This window comes from Elephantulus edwardii, unplaced genomic scaffold (assembly GCF_000299155.1).
Source record: "Elephantulus edwardii isolate Elephantulus edwardi_28Jun2011 unplaced genomic scaffold, EleEdw1.0 scaffold00502, whole genome shotgun sequence".
NCBI classification, from domain to species: domain Eukaryota; kingdom Metazoa; phylum Chordata; class Mammalia; order Macroscelidea; family Macroscelididae; genus Elephantulus; species Elephantulus edwardii.
The window spans coordinates 85,662-110,271 of record NW_006400252.1 but is presented as its reverse complement, the minus strand read 5'-3'; positions in this window follow the sequence as shown (position 1 = coordinate 110,271).

The window sequence follows — 24,610 nt, the reverse complement described above, 5'->3', positions numbered from 1 at the left end:
TAAGAGACAACGCTTTTGGGTTTTTATACGGTACAACCTGAAGACATTAAAAGAAAGAAAGAGAAGCGGAAGGGAAATGCTTTAATTGCCAGTGAGCCTAGTGAGTAAGCACCGACAGAGCAGCTTGTGGTGATGTGCGGCTGTTGTTGTTGTTATGTGCTGTCGAGTCACCCGTGACTCATAGTGACACTATGTACAACAGCCCCAAACCCTGCTCTATCCTGTGCCAATCGCAGTGTCTCCAACACACCTAACCCCATTACCCTAATTGGGTGAGTTGACTATTTCTCATGGTGACCCCTGTATGACAGTGTAGATGTAGCATACCAAAAACCATGTGGGAGATTAAGCAATACGAGAAAGGGATGAAGAGAGGCTGTGAGAAAAGGCCACGACAAAAAGAACTGGAAAATATTTAAAAGAAGACTCCTGAAATTCTTGGGATTTTTAAAAATGACTCAAAATGAAAGGTATTAGAAATGTACAGAGAGACTGTATCACATTTAGAATAAATATATTTTTTTGGGAAAAATCATAACAAGCTGGATCATTTCTGGAAATTTCCACAAAGTTCCTCATCGTTAGAAGAATGATTAAAAGACAGATCGGTTATGAGGACGGGTGGAAATTTTTGAGGGACAGACTGATTATATAAGCTTTAGGCTGTGGTGTTTGAAACAGTTGCTGTGTTAGTTATTAATAATAATTTGGGGGAAATCTACTTGCTTCTGATGAAAATGTTGACTCTAATGAGAAAGAAATGCCACTGGTGGTGAATTCTCAAGCAGAGGTAAGGGGACATTCTCTTGCTAAGACTGTTTAGAAAGCCAGAACCTATCTGATGATAACAAGCTGTTGGCAGCATCTGATCCACCTGGAACATGTGAGCAGTGCAAGAAGGTGGACAGTAGAAGTCAGAGCTCGCCTTAAACTCCTTTATGTCACTCATCATGAGACCCTGGGTGGGTTGGTTACATGGAAAGTTCCTTACAAATTTGCTTACAAATAAACAGTAGCTATAATTCTCATCTCTTTAATGACAATTACTTAGAGCTCAGAGACCTGACCTCTAGTCCATAATGAGCTGCTCTACTAACCCAAGGGCCACACTTCTCTAACAGTTCAAATCCATTAGTGGAGAAAGATGAGCAATCTCTACCTGTGCAATGTACCATCTCAGAAGCACATGGAAGGTCTCCTATGAGTCAGTCCTGACTTGATGGCAATGAACAAGAGCATTAACAACAGTCACCACAGCTTACACTTATAGAAAAATTACTATACGCACTACCGTAACCCTACATGTATTATTTCACTTAATTCTCCAAAATCCCATGAGGTTAACACCATTCCAAGTTTTCCAGATAAGTAAACTGAAGCTTAGCAGTGATAAAGCTGTCCTTTAAACCAAGGCAGGCTGCTTCCAGATTGGAGCAAAGATTGAAATAGTCAGCAATTTCATTTTACTTGGATCCACAATCAATACCTTTGGTACCAGCAATTGGGAGATCAGGAGATGTATTGCATTGGGAAAGTCTGCTGTCAAGCACTTCTCCAAAGTACTGAGGTGCAATGGTGTCAGTTTAAAGACTAAGAAGGGCCTGATTCAGGCCATGGTCTTTTCAGTTACTTGCTAAACATCTACCAGCTGGACAGTGAATTCAAAATGATGGAAGAAGAACTGATGCCTTTCAGTGGTAGTGATGGAGAGGAGAACATCTCTTGGAGTGCCAATGAATAAACAGATAGATATATCTTGGGGAAAGTGCAGCCAGAGTGCTCCTTGGAGGCAAGGGTGAACAAGTTTGGCCTCACATATTTTGGGCATATTATTAGAAATATTTTCCATGGAAAAGGACATCCTATTTGGGAAGTGTGGCAGGTCAGCGAAAGGCAGGAAGATCCTCAATAAGATGGATTGACACAGTGACTGCACTAATGGGCCCCAGCACGTGGAAGATGAGGAAGAGGCAGAGCTCAGATCTCTTGTTGACAGGGTCACTATGAGTCATGGTCAATGCAAAGGCACCTAACAACAGCTACCTCCCCACCTTTTGAAAGTAGAGTAAGCCCTGGGGAAGTGTCCTGTACAGGTAGGTTCCAATTTATGGTGGATCCTCTGTGCTTCAAGTTTTGTGATTTTGGTTTTGTTTTGTTTTTTAATTATGTGATTCATCCTAGAGAGGGTTAAACCAGGCTGCTCCTTGGAGGCAAGGATTCTGGGGCTTCATCTGACATACTTTGGACATGTTGTAAGGAGAGACAGGTATTTAGAGAGGGACATCATGCTGGGTAGAGTAGAGGGACAGTGCAGGAGAGGAAGACCCTCTATGAGGTGGACTGAGTCAGTGACTGGGGTAATCGGGATGGGTGTGTCAGAGACAATGCGATTGGCAGAGGATAGAGCAGGTTTTAGGGCTGTTGTACATAGGGTCGCTATGAGTCGCAAACGACTCGACAGCACATAACAACAACAACATGTGATTTTTGGTTTCCAAAAGTCTACGTGGAAAAAATGCAATGGGATGACTGTTCACAATGTGTTAGCTCAAGTTTTATAGGTCTAACTGACAAAGAAATAACACAAATCATCATAGGCTTTTTGGGTTTTGGTTTTTTTCTTCCTAAGTAGGAAGACTAATCACTATTTAATAAAGACACTTATAGTGGAGTAGATTTCTCTAAACGTGTGGCTAACCTACGGAGAGAAAATAAAGAGAAGTTGGCACTGAGGCGGCCAGGAATTGCTAGGTTACGTGTGTATGCATGTTGGCCAGACAGCCAGCCTTCAAATTCCTGTTTTATTTTTAATGTCTATGATTCTTTGCCTAGGAAATAATACAACATTAAAAATATTGTCCTTGATTATTATGAAACGTTTTACCAGGATTGTATTTAATACTGGAATCCTATTTATTCATCAAAAGGGTCTTAAAACATGGACAGGAATAGAGATGCAGAAGGCAACCACAGGACCCCAGGGGGAGAAACAAGATGTAAATTAACTGAAGACCAGACTTTTTACCCTTTTCAGTCTGGGAATGATTTTCCCTCCCTAAATAAAATGTTTAGATAATACTCAGTACTACCAGGAAGAAGAAATCGTGGATGATTTGAAAAACAAGCAATAGAAACTTACAAGTTTGCAAATTCGGAGAGGCGAGTTTGTGACAGGCCCTCAATAAATAAATGCATTTTCAGTGATCCAGAAAGATCACAGCACGCATTTGGTGCCCTTTAGGCAAGAAGACGAGGTGGGATTTTTGTGTGTGAAAGAGTTATTATTACATTGGGGGGGAGGGTGCTGAAAATGTGCCTAGGCCTTTTCAGATAGTTAAGATGATGTTATTACACTAAACTCCTGCGTCTCTCCAGTGTGTAAGGTTTGGATGTTAACCAGGGTCTGAATAGGGAGTGTGGGAACCCCGTGGGGACAGGACAGTGTTCTGAAGGCCCAGGCTCTAGGGCCACTGACTGCTACTCGAGCTGTCCTTCCAGAAGGTTCTCCAGGGTGACCTCCGCAGCCCTTTCTGGAGTCTGTGCTCGCTGCCCCCCGCGAGGGGCCAGGGTGAGAGCTGGGGGCCGGTGCGCGGTGGGCTGGCCGCGGGCTTGTCCCCAACGCAGGGAGCACAGGCTCGGCGGCATCTCCCTGGAGCTGCCGGGGGCGGGCCGGCCGGCGGAGCGGGGCCCCGGCGTCCATTTTCTGGGCGGTGCTGTGCCGCGCAACGGCTGGACTGTCGCTCCGGAAGCGCCATGGACCCCCGGGGGAGAGGTGCCGGCGGAGGAAGCGAGCCCCCGTAAGTGCATCGGCGGGGTCTGCGCGCGTGATCAGGGGGCGCTGCGAGCGCGGCTGGCACGGAGGCCGCCGGGCGCCTGCAGCCTCGGCCTCGTCTCCCCGGGAGCAGTCTCAGAGCCTGGCTGGGAAAAGTCCTGGCCCGCCGGCCTCTGCAGCTTCACAGACGCTGGGAATCCATTGCAGCCGAGGCGCCCACAGGTGCTGGGCCAGAAGGGGGGAGCTCTGTTGGACATGGTGCAGCACAGCTGCTCAGGAGTGGTCGAGGGCTGGGGTCCCGGGGAAATGCGCACACAGGGAAGCGCTGGGCACATCGTGGGTTCAGGGCCAGCTGGCTTTGCAACTCAGGTGACAGTTACATGCCCCCAGTCTGAAATGGGACCCCATTCTTAGCCTGTGGAAACTGGATGAGTGTCCCCTGGTTTAACAACAGACCCCTGGCCCCGAATGGGGCATGCAAAGACAGGGCCCATCCCTCGGGGGCTCCCCGCCTCTCTACCTCTGCAGTAGGTGGGTCGGCCCTATTGGTGCAGAATGTCCGCAGGCCTAGTGGCCACTTCTTTGCAGGATATATAAGAAATAAATCACCTGAGATTTGAGTGGGTCCTCGGTTCCACTTTCTAACTCCCACTCGGCAGAGGTCAGTCACTAATTCTGTTCTGGGTGTTGGCCCTAATTCAATATCCGTTTTAAAGATCTATTATAGATAACGTTTGAGGGTATCTTATGTATATTTTAAAGGTTAAAGGCTTTTCTCTCAATTATGAAGCTCAATTACTGGGTCGTATCATTTCTGTTCAAAAGAATAGGAAGATATATGGTACGTAGCTTCAGAGAAAATTCTAGAGAGGCGCTTTATCTACATATAATCTTTTCCCGACAAAACTCGACATTTATTGCTAGATTGTGAAACAAGTTTGATCGATACCACTCAGAATTTCGCACATAGAAGACACAGACTGTGTAGAATAGTATAGAAAAATACCCATAAGCTTTCCATCGGCTTGGTATCCCAGAGTGGGCCACCCAGCTTTTCTTCCCGATCTGGCTTGGTCCAGAGGCGACACTGAAATCTGGCTCCCATGAATGCCCTTGCTGGAATTTGAAACACCACCACGTAGCTTCCAGCATGTAGCATGACTTGGCCTCTCTGGAGTGACCAGGCAACATTTTGTTCTATTCTGTGTATGGGCCAGTAACAGCAATCTTGAAAAAAGAGGAAAAAGAAAAAAAGATGAGAGGGCATTGCTCATGCTAAAGGTAAACATTGTTTTATGGTTTCAGTGTTTCTTTTTTTAAAAAAAAAGTTATGCATTTCTGTCAAAAAGTCTTTAAAACGATGTTTTAGGGTTCAGTAAGCCTTTGAAAAATCAGTTGACCCTGGGTCTTCAAAATCATTTGAGTCCTTGCTCTAACATCAGCTAGCTGCGTGACAATGAAAACGGTCTAGGATATCTTAGAGCCTCTATTTCCATTGCTGGGACATTAAAAAAAATAATGTCAAAAACAAAACAAAACAACACAACAACAAACCAACTATAATGTCTCCCACATGCAGAAGCATTATGACAGTTCATGGAGTTTACATATGTCAGGCACTTTGTGTGGTTGTACATTAGTGGCAGGGGCTTGTTAGATGTTAATTGTAATCATTCTTGCTGAAAACATCTCATTCCGGTGTCTCACCATGAAACTCTAGGATTTCTTTTTTCCTTTTCTTTTTCTAGATCTTGATGTGGAAGAGATGGAGGACTCAGAGCTACAGAGGTCCAAGTGATTACTTCCAAAGCAGGAGAAACCAACTCTGTTTAAGGCTGGTCTGTTCCTCCTGAGGTAAACTGCGTTGTCACTCTTGAGCTTAGGCAAAATAGAAAAGGGCTTTGCTTGTAACTTTAACTGAGGGACTCTAAAGAGTGTATTGTACACAATAGTGATCCACTAGGCTTTGGGACCACAAAGTAGCAATGCAGTTTAAGATGGCAGTGGGTTGGATTGGGCATGGTAACTCTGGAAATTCAATATGTGTGGCTTCCTTGATGAAGGGGAGGTAGGTAAACAAGGGCTTTAAGACAACTAGTTTCTTGTTCCACTTCTGCCACTAACTTTTGTGGTAACTTCTGGAAATTTCCTACATCTCCAGCTTCCCTGGCCTGGAACGACCCAGAGACATCTTTGATTCTCAGAAAGTATAAGTAACTTGTGAGGATTACCCAGTGGGTTAGAAAAAAAGTTGGACTGAAATTCATGCCTCTGTCACCCAGTCGTGCACCAGCTTCAGGGCCTACTGTGGGAGAGCATTGTGGTTAACACTGAGGTTGCAGCAGAAGATCCAGGACATTGGAAATTTTGATAAACATGTACTTAGAGTTATCGTGGAGGCGTAAAACAAGTCCCAGATGTATTAACCTATAGGAATTATTTAGGATGTTTCAACAGGGATGTGATACAGTTGTGGCTTAAGGAGCCAGCTCAGGTGGTTATCGGGAGGGGAAGTGAGGCAGAAACTGGAAGCAGGAAGGCCAAATGGAAGGCTTCCCCAAGGAAGAGGCCTAACATGGAAGATGACAGTGAAATGGGAGTGGAATAGACGCAAGGTACCTTGTAAGCCGAGACTTGAGAGAATCGGATGCCGTCGTTGGAGAAGGGCACTGAAAACCGACACAGGAGATGAGGAATTTCAAGTTAGAGCTAAGTTTGAGGTAATCAGCGAGGATGTTATAGGGACTTCAGGCTCGAGAGGAAAAAGCTGATTTGAGAATTGCTAGTAAAAACCTGGAGAGGTGAAAGAGAGATTTTTATTTATTTATTTATTTTCTTCAGAGAGAAATAGAGGAAAAGGTGAGGAGGAAGTCTGGTGAGAAAGAAGGAAAAAAAAAAAAAGGTCACCCAGGTAACCAGGGAGAAGTCTGGCAAAAGAACAGGGACGAACCAAGGCAGAATATTGCAAAAGGTTGTTCCCCCCGGGGGGGGGGGGGACTTGGAGGGAGAATCTGACCCTGCAGCGGAACGTGGCCTGAGGCTGAAGGCCATCACATGTGTTAGGTTTTACGGATTGGTTAGTGAGTTGTTTTCCCTTTGTAAGAAAACCTGGCTTGCAAAATGAGTATTAATTACTTTCACTTACATGCATTTAGAAGTGCACAAATCAGGAATTAATTCAACTTAAAGTTGACCCTCGCAAGCTCACAGACACTTCCGATGACTAAAAATCAGTCTGGTAAATGGAATCTTGGTACTGCGCATATATTTAGTTAGCCAGATGAAGAAGTAAATCTTGGGTAAGATAAGTCCCCTAAAAAACTCGGTTTCTGTGGATGCAAAAAGTTGCTGAAGCATTCTGTTGTCACATGGCTGTTGTGTGATCTGTGCGTGCCCGCCTGTTTTCATATGCCTGCCTGTGAGCTTAGTACAATGGAATGAGAAAACCAGAGTCCGATAAATCTAGTTTCACAACCCAGCTGGACCGTTTTCCAGCCTTGTGACTTGAGAGAGGTTGGTTGTTTGTAAAGCTAACTTTCCCCATCCATAACTTACCTGGGATGATTTTGAAGACTGAGCAATATGCTCTTTGGACAAGATGATATTGTTGTTAGTTGTCATGGAATTGATTGTGACTCATAAAGTCCGTATGTACAGAGTAGAACTGCTTCATAGGGGTTTTCCGTTGAGAAGTATGTTGACAGGCCTTACTTGTGTGTGGATTTGAAAACCAATATTAATACTACTGCACTTAATTATCTGTGGATTCCTTTCCCCTCACAACCTTTGTATTCATGTGCAAATTCATACATGATGATCATTTACCCACAGAACCTTATCTTTCTGATTCCTTTTAATGTGTTCATTTTTTTCAGGGGTGAACATACCTAACACTCTAGCTAATCTATTTCTTGATAGCTCAAGAGAAGTACAGTTTAGTATGGATAAGAGACCTCTTGTGGAGCTTATTAAAATGTAGGCTCCCAGGCCCAGTCTTCTGACTTAGCCTAGGGAGTCTGCGTTTTAAACAAGTACAAACAGGAGAGATGCCCAAATTCTAGTTTCTAGTGAGTAGACACTTGAGATGTTTGTTTCATATCCTAGTGCTTTTAAAGACATCTCCTAGTTCAAAAGTTTTGTATGTGTGTTGGTAGTATTTGAATACAACGGATGATGTTTGTGAGAAGATCTGTAATAAGATATCTCTGATCTCCATGTACGTAGACTTAGACAAGAGATCTTTATGTTCAAGGAATGGTCATGTTCTCATATTCACCATCATCATCTACTCTTCAGCTACACTAGCACTAATCAATTTATTTTCCTCTTAAGTTGGGACCCTATGCCCAGAATTTGCAAAACCCACTGCAGCTCTAAATGTTTTCAGCAGTCTTATGTTTAACGGCAGCTACATTACATAGTCATGCCATTAACGTCTTTGGAAGCATTATTCCTGTCTGACTCTGTGTCAGAAGTCTCATAAACATTTCTGTGACATTATTTTATAATGGTGAGGTTAAACATCACATTGTTCATCATCCTGCTAGTTTTAGATATGAGAAAATGGTATTAGTTTTCTCTTCATCCTATCTGTCTTATTTGCATTGTCACAGCACACAATTTTTTATATGTGTGTGTGTATGTAACATATATACATGTTGTTTTTGTTATGTTCTATTGAGTCTCCTGCAACTCATAGTGACCCTATGTACAATAGCACTAAACCCTTCTCTATCCTGTGCCAACCTTATTGTCTCTGATACACCTACCCCCTTTACCACAGTAACTGAATCACTCCATGTCATCTAGGGTCTTCCTCTTTTGTGCTGTCCCTCCAGCCTGCCAAGCATGATGTCCCTCTCCAGGGTCTGGTCCAGCCTTGCAGCATGTCCAGTGTATGTCAGATGAAGCTTCAGAATCCTTGCCTTGTCTCACTCTCTCTAGGACGAACCTGTTTGTTTTCTTAGCTGTCCATGGTATATTCAATACTATTCTCCAAAACCACAACTCAAAGGCATCAATTTTCCTTCTGTCATCCCTAGTCACTGTCCAGCTTTCTGATGCATAACAAGTAATTACAAATACTCTGGCCTGGATCAGGCACATCTTAGTCTCCAGACTGACATCATTGCTCTTCAGTACTTTAGAGAGGTTTCTGACAGCAGATGTTCCCAATGCAATTCGTCCTGGCTGATGAAGCAGGAGTGGCATCCACTTCCAAAATAATTTGCCTCCAGAAACTCTATGAACTTAGAGAAATGATGAAAGTTATGCGTGCTTTAGGACTTTCATTCATAGGGTCGCTATGAGTTGTCTATGACTCGACAGCACTTAACAACAACAATAAATATATGATATATATGTATGTATATGTGTGTGTGTGTGTGTGTGTATAAATTTTACAGTTTAAATCCACTAGCTGCTCTATGAAAGAAAGATGGGCAATCTACTCTCATGCAATTTACTGCCTCTGAACTCCCACTGAATAGTCAGCTGTGAGTCACTATCAACTTGATAGTGTTTTACAAAAACATTTGAATTAATGTATATTGATAATATACTTACACATAAAAATTATATGTCTACACACATGTTTGACATTTAAATCATGTATGGAGAATGTAAAACACATTTGATTTGTGCATATTGAGTTGAGCTCTATGTTCTGTGTACACATTTAGGGAGCTCTGGTGGCATAGTCCATGCCGCAGTGTCAAAGACAGTGCATTTCTTGCAGTCCCCACCCAACTCCTTGGGACAAAGATGGGCGGTCTCCTCCTGTTAAGACCTGTAGCCTCAGAAACCTATTGGAGGGTTCTCTGTGAGTGAGAACCTGTTGACTGCTGTGAGATTGAATTTTGAGTACAGTGTGTATTTCATAATGATGCAACTTTAGCAAATACACTTATTAACACAATGTTGAGTCATTTGAAAACTTTAGCATTTCGCTAAAGGTTTGCTGCCTTCAGGGGTCTGGGTGCTGACCTCTCAGTTCGCAGTCAAGTGACTAACCATCAGGGCTCCTCCTTCAGAGGGTGTGACTCGACAGCTACAGCTTTACCTGGACTCTTGAGTTTCTCTGCCCAAATCGCCAGCCTGTGAGGAAAAGGGACAGAAGTGATCCTCATAGAATTAGTTCTAGACCTTATGTCCATCACCTTGACTATCTTACTGGAAGCTCAGACACTCGAATGCAGTAGACACTGAGATACAGCAGGCTCAGTGACTCCAAAGAGGTTATAGAGATGAAACTTCCAAATGCTGGCATCAAACTTGCTAGTGGAGATTTTGTCATCACACCCCAAGTTACCTCTTCAGCTATAAATTAAGGGTGTTGTTGTTGTGTGCCATTGATTTGGAAATGACCCATAGCTGACCCTCCAGTGGGTTTTCAGATGCAGTGAATCACATAGGAAAATAATTGCCCATCCTTCTCCCATGCAGCAGCTGGTGGATTTGAACCACATGCCTTCATTATTGTAACACAGCTTCTTGCAGGGCAAGAAGATTTTTAGCTCAAAGACTAAAGAGATGCTTCCGCCTTGGATATTACTGTAACCTGAGAATATCTCACAAGAAACGATGGAGCAGAGACAGTGTCCAAACTCGGGGAGGGGAAGAGAGAATTGTTTAGCGTAGCTTTACTGAAAATTGCCCAGTGGCATAAAAGGTTAAGGATTTCACTAAAGCCTCCAAATCTCACCTGTTAGTGTGGAGCCTCTTCTGACTTTTAAAAGCCCTGTGAGGCAGAATATAACTGTCCCATGGTGTTTCCAAGGCTGTATCCCTGTCCATCTTTCTCCTAAGAAGCTGCTGGTGGGTTCAAACTATAAATCTTTCAGTTAGCAGCCAAGTGGTTAATAACTGTACCACCAGAGTACTCCTTAAGAGCTAAGCAGCTGAAAAGGAGGGAGCTCTGAGAGCATAGTCCATAGGGAGTTGTGAGGCAAACCCACAGGCAGTACCTCGCTCACAGTTCAAATCTGTCAGATGCACTAAAGGAAAAAAAAATGGGCAGTCTCCTACCATGTAATTTATAGCCTCTGAAAACCCTCTGGAGGGTTAATTAGGAGTCATTTTTGACTCAATGGCAGTGAGAATTTGAGAGCCAAAAAGTTGACCAAACCCACTGTTTGGGTTCAAACCCAGGATAGAAAATCCCTCAGTAGAAGTGTTTACAGAAAGACCTGAAAACTATCTAGCTGAAAGACATTTATTATTTTGAGGGGAAACCGACATACTCTGAAATGAACAGTTCTGTATCCAGAAGTATCTGCCAGGACAGGTATGAGCTCTACACTGCTAGCCAGCAGGGAGCGTGAGGGGAGTACCTCCAGACCATAGTGTGCTCATTTAGACCAGTGAGTGGGAAACATCAGAAGATGAGAGTACACAGAGTCACTGTACCAGAAAGAATTGACACAGAAGAATTTCATGAAACAGCATATGATCAAGAAGCAAAGGTACTAAAGGGAGGAAGTTCAAGCTTCTCTGAAGGCCTCTTAGGGAGCTCAGGACGTCTCCTCCTGTGCCGCTCGGCTCCAACTAGATGGCAACAACAAGAAAAGAAGGGAGAAAAAAAGACCCCAGGAATTGATAGAATACCAATTGACATATTTCAGCAAATAGATGCTGCCCTGAACATGAACACCAGGTTGTACCAAGAAACGTGGAGGACAACTGCCTGGCCAGTTGACTGGAAGAGATCAATATTTATTCCCATTCCCAAAAATGAGGACCTAACAGTGTGAAAATTATCGAACAATATCACTAACATCACACGCAGGCAAAATCTTGCAGAAGTTTATCCAACAACAACTGGAACAGTACGTCAACAGAACTGACAGAAGTACAAGCTAGGTTTAGAAGAGGTCGTGGCAGTAGCCCAATGTCAGATGGATGAAAGCAGAGAGTACAAGAAGTATTTCTCTTTATGTGTCATTGACTGCTTAAAGGCATCTGACGGTGTGGATCACAACGAATTGTGGCTAACCTTGAAAAGAATGGGAATCCCAGAACACTTGATGGTGCTCATGCAAAATCTATACTTAGACCAGGAAGCAGTGGTGTAAACAAAGCAAGGAAACACCGCGTGGTTCAAAATCAGGAAAGAAGTATGTTAGAAATGTGTCCTTTCTTCATACCTTTTTAGTCTGTATGCAGAATAGATCATTCGGGAGGCTGGACTTTATGAAGAAGAATGTAACATTAGGACTGGAGGAAGACTTATCAACACACTGCATTATGCAGATGATACAAACTTGCTTATTGAAACTGAGGAAGACTTGACGAGTTTGCAGCAGAAAGTCGAGGATGGCAGTCTTTAATATGGATTACATATAAAAATCAAGAAAACAAAGATTCTCACTACTGGGCCGATTGGCAGCATCATGATAGATGGAGAAAAGATTGAAGTTGCCAAGAGAACAAATAAATCTGTCCTAGAGAGGTTGAAATCAGTTTGTTCCTTGGTGTCAAGGATTTTGAAGCACCTCTTCATATACTTTGGACATGTTACCAGGAGGGACTGGTCCTTGGAGAAGGGCATCATGCTTGGAAGGGTGGAGGGTCAGTGCAGGAGAGGAAGACCTTGGAGGAGATGGATTGACTCAGTGACTATGTAGAGACAGATTGGCTCAAGATAGGGCAAGATTCAAAGCCATAGTTCATAGGGTCCCTATGAGAGGTATTCAGCTTGAGGGCTTGTGACAACATTTAGATGATAATCAAACCACAGTACAAAGGCAGGAAGGGATTGGAGTCAGCCCATACCATTAAGCTGATCTAGGCTGCTGAGGCCAGGATCAGAAGGAAGGAACAAAAACATAAGGTCTTAGTGGAAAATAGGGTTAATGAGCTCAGTTTAACTCTAATAAAATTTAGTTTGGCCATTAATTAGCCATATTTTAGGATCTTTGCAACCTTGTATACATCCACCCACAGATGCCTCCAAAGACAGGCCTGACAACCTATTTCTAAAAGGACAAAAAAAGCCTTGGAAACTATGGAGCTGTTCCACTCTGCATATGGTATCATGAGCAGAATTATCAGTCCCCTCAGGTACCATGTCTGGGCCTCTATCCCTACCCCACCCTGAGACCTCCTTGACTTCGAAACCCATTCTTACCTGTCTTTAGCATGCTGCTCTGAGCTTTCCTTTCACGGTGAAAATGCCAGTGAATTTCTGCACAGATAAGATCTATCACAATCCCAGAGGTGTGCGGTTCAAATCCACCAGATGCACTGCTGAAGAAGGAGGAATAATCACCTCCTGTACCAGTCAGATCCGATTTGACAGTACACACATAAAACATAATAATAATAATAAAATAATAATAATAATTTAAAAAGATCTATCAATGTATCTTACTGTAGTTGTACCTGACCTTGTGCTGGGACTAAAGTTTCCAGAGACTCCATGACTGTTGAAAATGTAAAACCTGGAGGGTTGCCCAGAGGTGTTCAGTAAATGTTTGTTGATTACTCTCTAGGCCTTGAGGAACTCTGCAGGGTTTGGGTATGAGTGCAGGTCCCCTTCAGAGCAGGGATGGGGAGAGAGAGAAAGATTTTGGGTTAAGAGACAGGAGGCCCTGGACCTTTTCCTAGTGACCTGCTGAAAAAGAAAGGTAACTTGGCCACCTTAATTTCTTCCCTTGCAGCCAGAGAAAGTTTTGCTCAGTGATGGCTCAGGTTCCCTCCAGTTCCGAGGTACAGTAATTCTATTTCCTTGTAATCCTGTTTCCTTTCTAGCAGAAAAGCAGAACTTGGATAAGGAGAGGGAAAAGGGGTGCAAGGGCCAAGAAACTCCATGCCAAGAAACTTTCAGGGGTCCTGATTTCAAAGCTCTCGTGCCCTGAACTTATAGGTATATCAGAACTAGGCTCAATCAGACTGAACTCAACCTTTACCATATACACTTTCAAAGACGTGCACGAATTTAAGGATGACAGATTGTCCACCTGAGAAAGGAGGATTCTCACAGAAAAGTTAAAGATGGCTGGGAATCAATCAAGAAATGACAAAATAAGGGGTGTCTTTTGTGTCTGTTGCTGTTTTAACAGAGGTCCCACCAGTGAATGCCTCTAACAGGCAGACATTTACTCTCACAGTGGCGGAGGCTAGCAGTCCAGACTGAGTGCTCACTCTAAGGGAGGGTCCTCTCTGTCCAGTAGAGAGGAAAGTAATCATTTCCTTCAGCATCCTGGAGACCTCCACGTGTTTTGGCCTGCCCTGAGTCCAAGGAGTTTCATCCTTCAGTAACCTGGGTTCAGAATGATGAACCCCACTCCTAGCAGTTTGCTCTTGGTCATACTAAAGGTCTTCCTAAGCCCTTGTCTTTCCCCTTTCATCTCAACTGAGTTAAAAAGTATTACAAGCCACATCCTAAAGGAAGTCCCCTTACCCCTCATTAGGGCTGTGATGGGATTAGGAGGTATTGCATTTCACCCTTAATCCTCCCTACACCCATTTGGTTTACCAGGATCTTGGGGAATCAGTTACTAAGCTTCCACATTATAGCATTATATCCACATATTTTGGGGAGACACATCTCAGTCTTTGACAAGAAGTTATCAAATTATATGATTTTTGCATTTTATGGCTAGAAAGAGCATAGAATTAAGCCCACCTTGCTTATTCACATTCCTTCAAGATAAGGAAATGAGAGGCCAGAGATGCCCTGATCTGTTAAGATCAAGTTAGGAACAGAGCTCAATGTTCAGCCAGTAAGCCCTTTGTAAGAAAAAAGGTTCTGATGTAACATACGTAATCTGTTTTTTTTCTTTTGGCAGTCTATGGGATACTCAGTACTCTTCTCCAGCACAACTCAAATGCATTAATTCCTACAATGTCATCCTTATTAATTGGCCAGTTCTCAGAGGCTTAACAGGTGATTGAAAAGCCCTTGCCTGAAACAGGCACGCCAATGCAATAGGAGAATATAATGCAAAGCTTCTGGACTTAAATTCTTACCAGTGATATTGGTGTGTACCGCTCAATCAGAACCAACCCCTAGCTGACCATCTGGTGGGTTTTCAGAGGTAGTTAATCACACTGGAAGAGTTTGCCCGTCCTTCTTCTGGGGAGCAGCTGGTGGTAGTCTTGAACCGTGTGCCTTCAGGATTGCAGTGTAGTTTCTTGCCCCTAGGCCAGTGATGATAGTCCAAATTTTAATTTTTTTTTTTTTTTTAATTTGAGGGAGGCAAAGGTTTGTGGGCTTCTAGACATTGTTTGAACATTTTTTTCAGGTCATGTAAAGAGGAAGACTCAGCTCAGACATCTCATTTTGCTGAGCCGTGTGTGTGTGTGTGTGTGTGTGTGTGTGTGTGTGTGTGTGTGTTTTCATTCCAGTGTGTGTAGGTTCTGAAGGGGCTTCCTAAGTGACTTCAGCAGCCTGAGAAGGTGGGCTTTGTGCAAGGTGAGGTAGGCCAGCAGCCTGAGAAGGTGGGCTTTGTGTAAGGTGAGGTAGACATGTATTGCCACTTCCTGCTTTGTGAACAGGAAATAGTCATTAGGCCTCTTTTTATCTGTGTCATTTTTTCCTGCTTATGGTGTTAGAACAGCTTCTGATTATTGAATACAATTAGATATTAAGACCACCAGTGCAGTAAAAACAAAGCTGAATTTATTATTTTGCTAGTTCTGAAAAAGCTGCATTCTTAATCTCTTTCTCCAGTCTACATGCGTTTTAGGTAAACAAGGGGGGTTCTGGTGAAGTCTAATTAAAACATTAGTTGTTTTCTAGACCAAAGTGACGGTTTCCTTTTTAAAAAAAAACAAAACTTATTCAGCACTCTGGTGTGTCTCAGCTTAAACCTATTCTCCTTTGTGGTTCTTGATGTGAAGTTGCTTCTCCAGGTCTCAGCTTCATGTCATTGGGAAAAGCTGTTTATAGTCTTCTGTTAACTGAAGCCTTACATTGGTTCCTGGGTGCCTTTGCTGGGCCCCTGTCTTCTGTTTTCAGTCCTTCCCTGGGACGAATGTGAATTTGCCTTTTGAATTACAGAAGGAGACAGAAAGATCAGTTTGAGGAAGAAGTGGGCACTAAGATAGTCTGAAAAAAGTAATGATGTGGCAGTAAAATGAAGCCATGAATTTTGATGTTTCTTTTTTTGCCTTAGAGACTTTAGAGAATCTGTTTATCCTATTGTTGTCATTATTGTTTGTATGAAATGAGGTAAAACAGAAAAACTAACCTCTAAAACTTTTTCCTGTCAAGATCTAGCAATTGAAGAGTTTCATTAGCACACTCTAAGTTGACTTTTTACACAGAGGCACTGTAAATTGCCCATGAAACACATTTTTCATCCATTGGGTATATAATACAAAACGATAGGGTTTTTTTTACCCTGTTTTGTGTGTACTTGATATTCTTAATATTTGCTTTTCCGTTTTTATTACATATTCAGGAAATACATCAAGAACTTTTGGTCTTGTTTGAATGATCAATTTTGAGACTAATTTTTTTTATAAACTTCTAATTTTTTATAAGGCCTTTGATAAGCTTCTGATAAACTCATTTACACATCTTTAAGAAGTCATTTTCATGGTCTTTCTCTCTCTCTCTCTTTTCCCCTGCCATTTATAAAGTTAAATGGGAGTCTTATCTCCAATCATAACAGTTTCCTTGCATTAAACATGACCTCTCTCTGCCACATGGGGCTTCTGCCTTGTTGTTAGGTGCTATGAAGGCGAGTATGACTCGGAGTGACCTGTAAACAACAGATCTGAACCGTGCCCCATCTAGTGCCACTCTCATTATTACTCGACATTGTCACAGCCACTTGGGGGTTGCCCTGCTCAGAGACAAGTACAGAATTCCCGTCATTAGTCACCATGGCATCCAGCAAACAAATACTTTGGAGGCCATAATTGTTTCTGGCAGGATAAGAAAGGTTATGTGTGTTACTAGATGGTTCCGCTGTGGAAGCTCAACACCCCGTCCTCTCAGAAGGTCACAGGGGTGCCCTGTTTTGTTTTGTTGAGGTTTCTGAAGCCCTGTGGCCATTTTCTGTGAGTTTGAATCCTCCGAGCTTAAGCTCTTCCCACTGTGGAGCTGATGAACATTTGTTTTCTAAAACGAAAGCACACGCAGAAACACGAGCTGTTCTCAAGAACAGCCTGTCCTTAGAATTTTTATGGGTTGGTTTTTTTAAAAAAAAAAAAATCAGTGCATGTTGGATGTAACTTTTCAGCATATTGTGGGGTTTTAGCTACATTTGAAAGTTTGACTTTTTAGAACATCAATAACTTATTTATTGATGTAATTCCCCTTCCAACCTCCCCACATCACATGATCATTTCCCTCTAGAACCAGTAAGTAGCTGGGGGAACCTGAATACTGCCAGAAACTTCCATTTCAAGTAGACTCTTCTTTCTGTAAAATTGTAAAAAAAAAAACCCCAATTCTAAAATTGTAAATTAAAAAACAATTTTTAAAAACCCCACAACTATTTGAAATTTGGTGCTTTTAATTCTCCACTGTCCCCCAATAATGTTTCCCAATTGATTTCTTTTCTGAGAATCATCCTGCCTGTCAGTTTTTGTAGCCTTGCAATTATATAAAGAGCTCTTGGGCCTCATTGCTGCTGGTGGGCCTGCTTTCCAGCTCTGCCAATGCGCCATGTCCCTAACCCTGGGAACAGTGGCTGCGTTTCACAATCCCGTGCTGCCTCAGCCCAGTGCTGCCATGCCTGGCTGCCCTCCAGAGATCACAGTGCAGCTAGAAGTGCTTCAGAGTGGGGAGAAAAAGGCAGGTGGAGGAGAAAAAGCAAAATGGGAGGAGGAAGTGTGTGTGTGTGTGTGTGTGTGTGTGTTGTTGTTGCTGTTGTTGTTGTTAAGTGCTGTCGAGTCGCCTGCGACTCATAGTGACCCTATGTACAACAGCCCTAAACTCTGCTCTGTCCTGTGCCAATCGCACTGCCTCTGACACTCCCATCCCAATTATCCCAGTCACTGAATCAATCCACCTCATAGAGGGCCTTCCTCTCCTGTGCTGTCCCTCCACCCTCCCAAGCATGATGTCCCTCTCCAAGGACCGGTCTCTCCTCACAACATGTCCAAAGTAAGTTAGACGGAGCCTCAGGATCCTTGCCTCCAAGGAGCTACCCGGTTTAACCCTCTCCAGGACAAATCTGTTTGTTTTCCTAGCAGTCCATGGTATTCTCAATACTCTTCTCCAGCACCACAGCTCAAAGGCATCAATTCTCCTTCTATCCTCCCTAGTCATTGTCCAACTCTCTGATGCATAACAAGTGATTGCAAAAACCGTGGCCTGTATCAGACGCACCTTAGTCTCCAAAGAGATACCATTGCTCTTCAGCACTTTGGAGAGGTCCCTAACAGCAGACTTTCCCATGGCAATGCGTCTTTTAATTTCCTGGCTGCTGGTGCCAAGACTGTTGAGTATGGAGCCAAGCAAACTAAAGCTGTGTACAATCTCAATCTCTTCACCATCCATCCTGATGCTGACAATTGGTCCAGTGGTGAGACTCTTTGTCTTCTTGACATTGAGCCTCAATCCATATTGTAGGCTGCAGTCCTTGACACTCTGCAGCAGGCGCTTCAGGTCCTCCTCAGTTTCAGCAAGCAGGGTTGTGTCATCTGCATAACGCAGATTGTTGATAAATCGTCCACCAATCTTGACCCCACATTTCTCCTCATAGATCCCAGCCTCCCGGATAATCTGTTCTGCATATAGGTTGAAAATTTATGGAGATAGGACGCATCCCTGGCATACGCCCTTCCCAATTTTGATCCATGCAGTGTTCCCTTGCTCTGTTCTGACGACTACCTCCTGGTCCAAGTATAAGTTTCGCATTAGAACGATCAAGTGTTCTGGGATTCCCATTCTTCTCAGAGTCAGCCACAGTTTGTTATGATCTACACAGTCAAATGCCTTTGCATAGTCAGTGAAACACAGATAGACATTTCTCTGGTATTCCCTGCTTTCAGCCAAGATCCATCTAACATCAGCTACAATATCTCTAGTACCACGACCCCTTCTGAAACCAGCCTGGACTTCTGGTAGTTCTCTATTGATGTGCTGTTCCAGTCGTTTTTGGATAATCTTCAGTAAAATCTTGCTTGCATGTGAAATCAGTGAAATTGTTCTGTAGTTTCCACATTCGGTTGGGTCGCCTTTCTTTGGGATAGGAACAAATATCGATCTCTTCCAGTCAGTTGGCCAAGTGGTCGTTCTCCAGATTTCTTGGCACAACTTGGTGAGCACATCCAGGGCAGCATCTGTTAACTGAAATATGTCAATTGGTATACCATCTATTCCTGGAGCCTTATTTTTTGCCATGTCCTTCAAAGCAGCCTGGACTTCTGTATGCAAGGAAATTATGTAAGTGGATTAAAATGAATACATCATGGCCCCAGGCCCATTAAAAAAGGCTTCTACCTGTTGGCTCTTCATGTCTAGAACTATATAAAAAAAACACTGCAAATGGGGGCTGTCTATCAAGAGCGTGAGGAAGGATGGTCAGCAGTTGGCAACCTTCTCCCCAAGAGGCCTCCACCACCTTCAGAGAAGGACAGACTGCTCTCCAGGCTGAAGTATCAGTTTCATGTTCCCCTAGAAGTTTCTAGGATGGAGGTCTGCTTCTGAGGTTTGGACACCTTTGTTCTTTGAGGGGAGATCTGACAGATTCCCAGAGGGTACTTGGGATTTTTGTAGACACTGTGTTGACCCGGCTGTTTTGAAGACCCAGCTGCCACATAGGCCACGTTTCAATTCGGTGCTCAATTTTTTGGAAATATACTCATGTGATGCATATCATGGAGTGAGATACCACCTAAGAATACTCATGAGGAATTGTGGATAAAAACTTAGACTTGGCACAGCAATTACTTCTTCCCTCTTACAACATCCACTCACTATGTCTGTAGGGGCCCTCTTTTTTAAAGGAGAGCTGATACCTCTGTACAGTGTGTTGAATTACTGTAATACGACTTTTGGCAGCTATATTCTTTGTGTGAGTTCCACAAGATGATTGGGTGGGACTTTGTAAGTAAGGTACTTGTGGCCCACCACGAGGATTGAGCAGCTTGCTACTAATAATGCAAATAAGGTGGCTGGACCTAAAAATGGTTAAAGTTATGTGCCTGCTTGACTGAGCCATGATTAGCAGTGGTTGGCAGTTATGTGATGGTGTCTGCAGCTCCTATTTTGTGGTCAGCTGTAACAGACCTCCATTTTGCAATGTGTTATGTATGAATCCTAGCCTTGAGGTTATTCTTGTGGCCTAGTTGGTAAGGAGTTGCACTGCCAACCCACAGGTAGGGAGTTTGAATTTACCAGGAACTCCATGTAAGAAAGATGGGCTTGTGCCTCCCCCCTGTGAGATTTACAGCCTCTGAAAATCCACTGGAGGGTCAGCTATAAGTCAGTTCTGACTCAACAATAGAGAAGTTTTGAGTTTTTCTCATAAGCCATTGACAGTGAGTTGTCCATATGTTAATAAGACAAGATTAGGATGGGATCTATTTTGACCCACCATGCTATTCGAGGGTATGACTTAAATTACCATTCTAACAACCCTAGTCACTATTCTTGCCAGTCTTATGAAGGTCACATCTTTGCATGGCTTTGTTCAAGTTAGGGGTGTTTCCTTGAGGGTATGGTCTATGACCCATAGTCACATATATAAATGCTCAGCCAAATTTCTGTATCGTCATCTGACTTGAAAAAAACTTGTCTTTTCTCCATCATCATGATGCTGTCTATTGGCCTGGTGGTAAGGATTTTGTTTTCTTAATCTTGAGATGCAATCCATACTGTAGGCTACAGTCCTTGACCCTCTGCTGCAAATGCTACAAGTTCTTGGCTAACAAGATTGTGTCATCTGCATCAAAACCCTTGGCACCAGCAGTCAACAAATCAAAAGACAAATAGCATTTCTGAAATTTGCCATTAAGGCCCTCTCTATAGTGTTAAAGAGCATGATATCAGTCTAAAGACTAAGGTGTGCATGACCCAGGCCATGGTCTTCTAAGTTGCTTGCTATTCTTCTGTGAGTGGAACAGTGAATAAGATGACAGAAGAGAATTGATGCCTTTGAGTTGTGGTGCTGGAGAAAAGCGTTGTAAATACCATGGACCACCAAGAGAACACACAGATCTGTCCTGGAGAGAGTGAAACCAAGTTATTTCTTGGACACAAGGATTTTGAAGCTTAGTTTCATAGAATTTGGGAGGAAGAGCCAGTCTTTGGAGAAAGACATGTTTGAAAGGGTAGAAGGTCAGCAAAAGAGAGGAAGACCCTGGATGAGATGGGTTGACGTGGTGACTGTGGTAGTAAAGGCAGATGTGTCAGAGATAGTGAGATTGACTCAGGGTAGGGTAAGGTTCAGAGCCGTTCATAGATTTGCTATGAATTGTACTCGACTCAATGGCACCTGACAACAACATGTCACTACCATCAACTGACTTCTGGTTCTTGAGCTAGCCGTCTGTCATCCAACTGCCAGTTTAAGTTCATCCCTGCACCCATGTGAGTCAGCAGAAACCTCCAGCCTAAGGGACGAAGAATGTATTGGGGACTTACCAGCCTCCACATTTATGTGACCCAATTATCTTATAGTTTAGGATTTCTACAGAACTGTACAGATGTTTTAGCGGATTATAGATCCTAAAGACTGAAGGACAATGACTGAAGAGAGAGGAGGAATAATTGATGGAAGAGACGAGGGGATGGTAAAGAAGTTTAAGTAAGTTGGACATCTGGGAAATTTTTAACCTCCACTCCATAGGAATCAGCTTTGTGCTGATCATTGTTGTTGTTGTTGTTGTTATGTGCCATCAAGTCACCTGTGACTAATAGTAACCCTATGTACTACAGCCTTAAACTCTGTCCTGTGCTAATCTCACTGTCTCCGACACACCTACCTCCATTACCCCAGTCACTGAATCAATCCATCTCATCCAGGGTCTTCCTCTCCTGCACTGTCCCTCCACCCTCCTAAGCATGACATTCTTCTCAAAGGACTCATCCCCCCTTGCAACATGTTCAGAATATGACAAATGAAGCTTCATAATCTTTGCCTCCAAGGAACAGTCTGGTTTAACCCTCTCTAGGATGAACGTGTTCATTTTCCATGGTATATTCAATACTCTTCTCCAGCACCACAGCTTAAAGGCATCAATTCTCCTTCTATCATCCCTAGTCATTGTCCAGCTCTCTGATGCATAGCAAGTGATTGCAAAGACCATGGCCTGTATCATGCACACCTTAGTCTCCAGAGTGACACAATTGCTCTTCAGTACTTCGGAGAGGTCTCTAACAGCAGACTTTCCCATCACAATACATCTTTTAATTTCCTGGCTGCTGGTGCTGAGAGTGTTAACTGTGGAGCCAAGCAAACTAAGGCTGTGAACAGTCTCAGTCTCATCACAATCCATCCTGATGCTGCCAGTTGGCCCAGTGGTGAGAATCTTTGTCTTCTTGACATTGAGCCTCAATCCATATTGAAGGCTGTAGTCCTTGACCCTCTGCAGCAAGTGCTTCAGGTCCTTCTCAGTTTCAAAAGGAGGCTGTGTCATCTGCATAACACAGATTGTTGTTCCTCCAATCTTGACCCCACATTTCTCCTCATAGAGCCCTGCTTCCCGGTTAATCTGCTCTGCATACAGGTTGAAAAGGTATGGAGACAGGACACATCCCTGGTGGACACCCTTCCCTACCAATTTTGAACCATGCAGTGTTTCCTTGCTCTGTTCTGATGACCACCTCTTGGTCCAAGTATGGGTTTCACATTAGCACGATCAAGTGTTCTGGGATTCCCATTCTTCTCAGAGCCAGCCACAGTTTGTTGTGATCCACACAGTCAAACTCTTTTGCATAATCAATGAAAAACAGATAGACATTCCTCTGGTACTCACTGCTTTCAGCCAAAATCCATCTAACATTAGCTATAATATCCCTAGTACCACCTTATAAACCCAGCCTGCACTCTGGCAGTTCTCTGCTGATGTGCTGTTCCAGTCATTTTTGGATAATCTTCAGCAGAATCCTGTTTGCATGTGATATCAATAACATTGTTTGATAATTTCCACACTCTGTTGGATCACCTTTCTTGGAAATGGGAAGAAATATAGATCTCTTCTAGTCACTTGGCGAAGTAGTTGTCCTTCAGATGTCTTTTTATTATTATTATTTATTAATTATAATGAAAGTTTACAGAGACTTTGCATTTCCATTCATTCATTGTTGCCCTTTTCCCCGGCCCACCCCTCTCCCCACAATTCGCTCTTCTCTTTGAAAAGTAAAAGAAAAATTCTTTTATCGTTATACAATCCCTCCCCTCAAGTTGACTCCACTGTGCAGCCTTCATTCTGGATTCCTGTCATAACAATAATACCTAATCATATATCCCTTTTAAACAGTTCTCTCCCTCATCTATTTCAATGTAGTATACATTATTTATCCCCTCTTCTCAGTCTCCCCTCAACCCTGATGTCAGTCCCATTTTATAACAGTGGCACTATGCAATATTTGTCCTTTTTGTGACTGAGATATTTCACTCAGCATAATGTCCTCCATGGTCATCCATTTTGCATAAAATTTCATGAGTTCCTTGTTTTTCAATGCAGCATAGTATTTCATTGTATGAATATACCACTTCTATCCATTCATTTCTTGATGGGCACTGGGGTTGTTTCCATTTCTTTGCATGGGTGTGCATATATCTGCTTGGGTGGCAGTTCTAGTTTCTTCAGGGTATATTCCCAGTAGTGGACTTGCTGGATCAAATAGTAGTTCTATTTCCAGCTTTCTGAGAAAGTGCCATACCGCCTTCCACAGTGGTTGCACCCTTTTATACTTCCACCAACAGTGAATAAGGGTTCCAGTTTCTCCACAACCTCACCATTATTTGTTGCTTGCTGTTCTGTTAAATTTTGCTATTTTTACTGGGGTGAGATATCGCATAGTTGTTTTAATTTGCATCTCCCTTAGAGCTAGGTATTTTGAACATTTCTTCATGTTCTTGTTAGCCATCTGAATGTCTTCTTCGGTGAAGTGTCTGTTCATATCCTGTGCCCATTTTTTATTGTATTATTTACCTTTACCTTGTTGTGGTGCTTGACTATTTTATAAATTCTAGACCTTGTCTGACATGTCATTACCAAATATTTTTCCCCAATCTGTGGCTTTCCTTTTTACTCTGTTGGAGAAGTTTTTGGATGTGCATAGGGATTTGATTTTTTTTTTTTTTAGGGATTTGGTTCTTAGAAGGCCCCATTCATTTATGTTATCTTCTCCTGGTTGTAGATTTTTCAGAATGTTTGGAAGACTGTTTATGTTGTGGATTAGGACTGTTAGAGTTCTTCCAAGCTTCTTTTTAATGAAGTTTGTAGTCCTTGGTTTTCGTCCTAGGTCCATGATCCACTTTGAGTTGGTTTTTGTGTATGGAGTGAGGTGTGGATCTTGTTTGACTTTTCTGTAGACATTTTTCCATTTTTGCCAGCACTATTTGTGAAGGTGTTTGACTGTGTGGATCATAACAAACTGTGGCTGACTCTGAGAAGAATGGGAATCCCAGAACACTTGATTGTTCTAATGCTAAACCTATACTTGGACCAAGAGGCAGTTGTCAGAACAGAGCAAGGGAACATTGAATGGTTCAAAACTGGGAAGGGTGTACACCAGGGATGCATCCTATCTCCATACCTTTTCAACCTGTATGCTGAACAGATTATCTGGGAGGCTGGGCCCTATGAGGAGAAATGTGGGGTCAAGATTGGTGGACAATCTATCAACAATCTGCGTTATGCAGATGACACAACCCTGCTTGCTGAAACTGAGGAGGACCTGAAGCGCCTGCTGCAGAGTGTCAA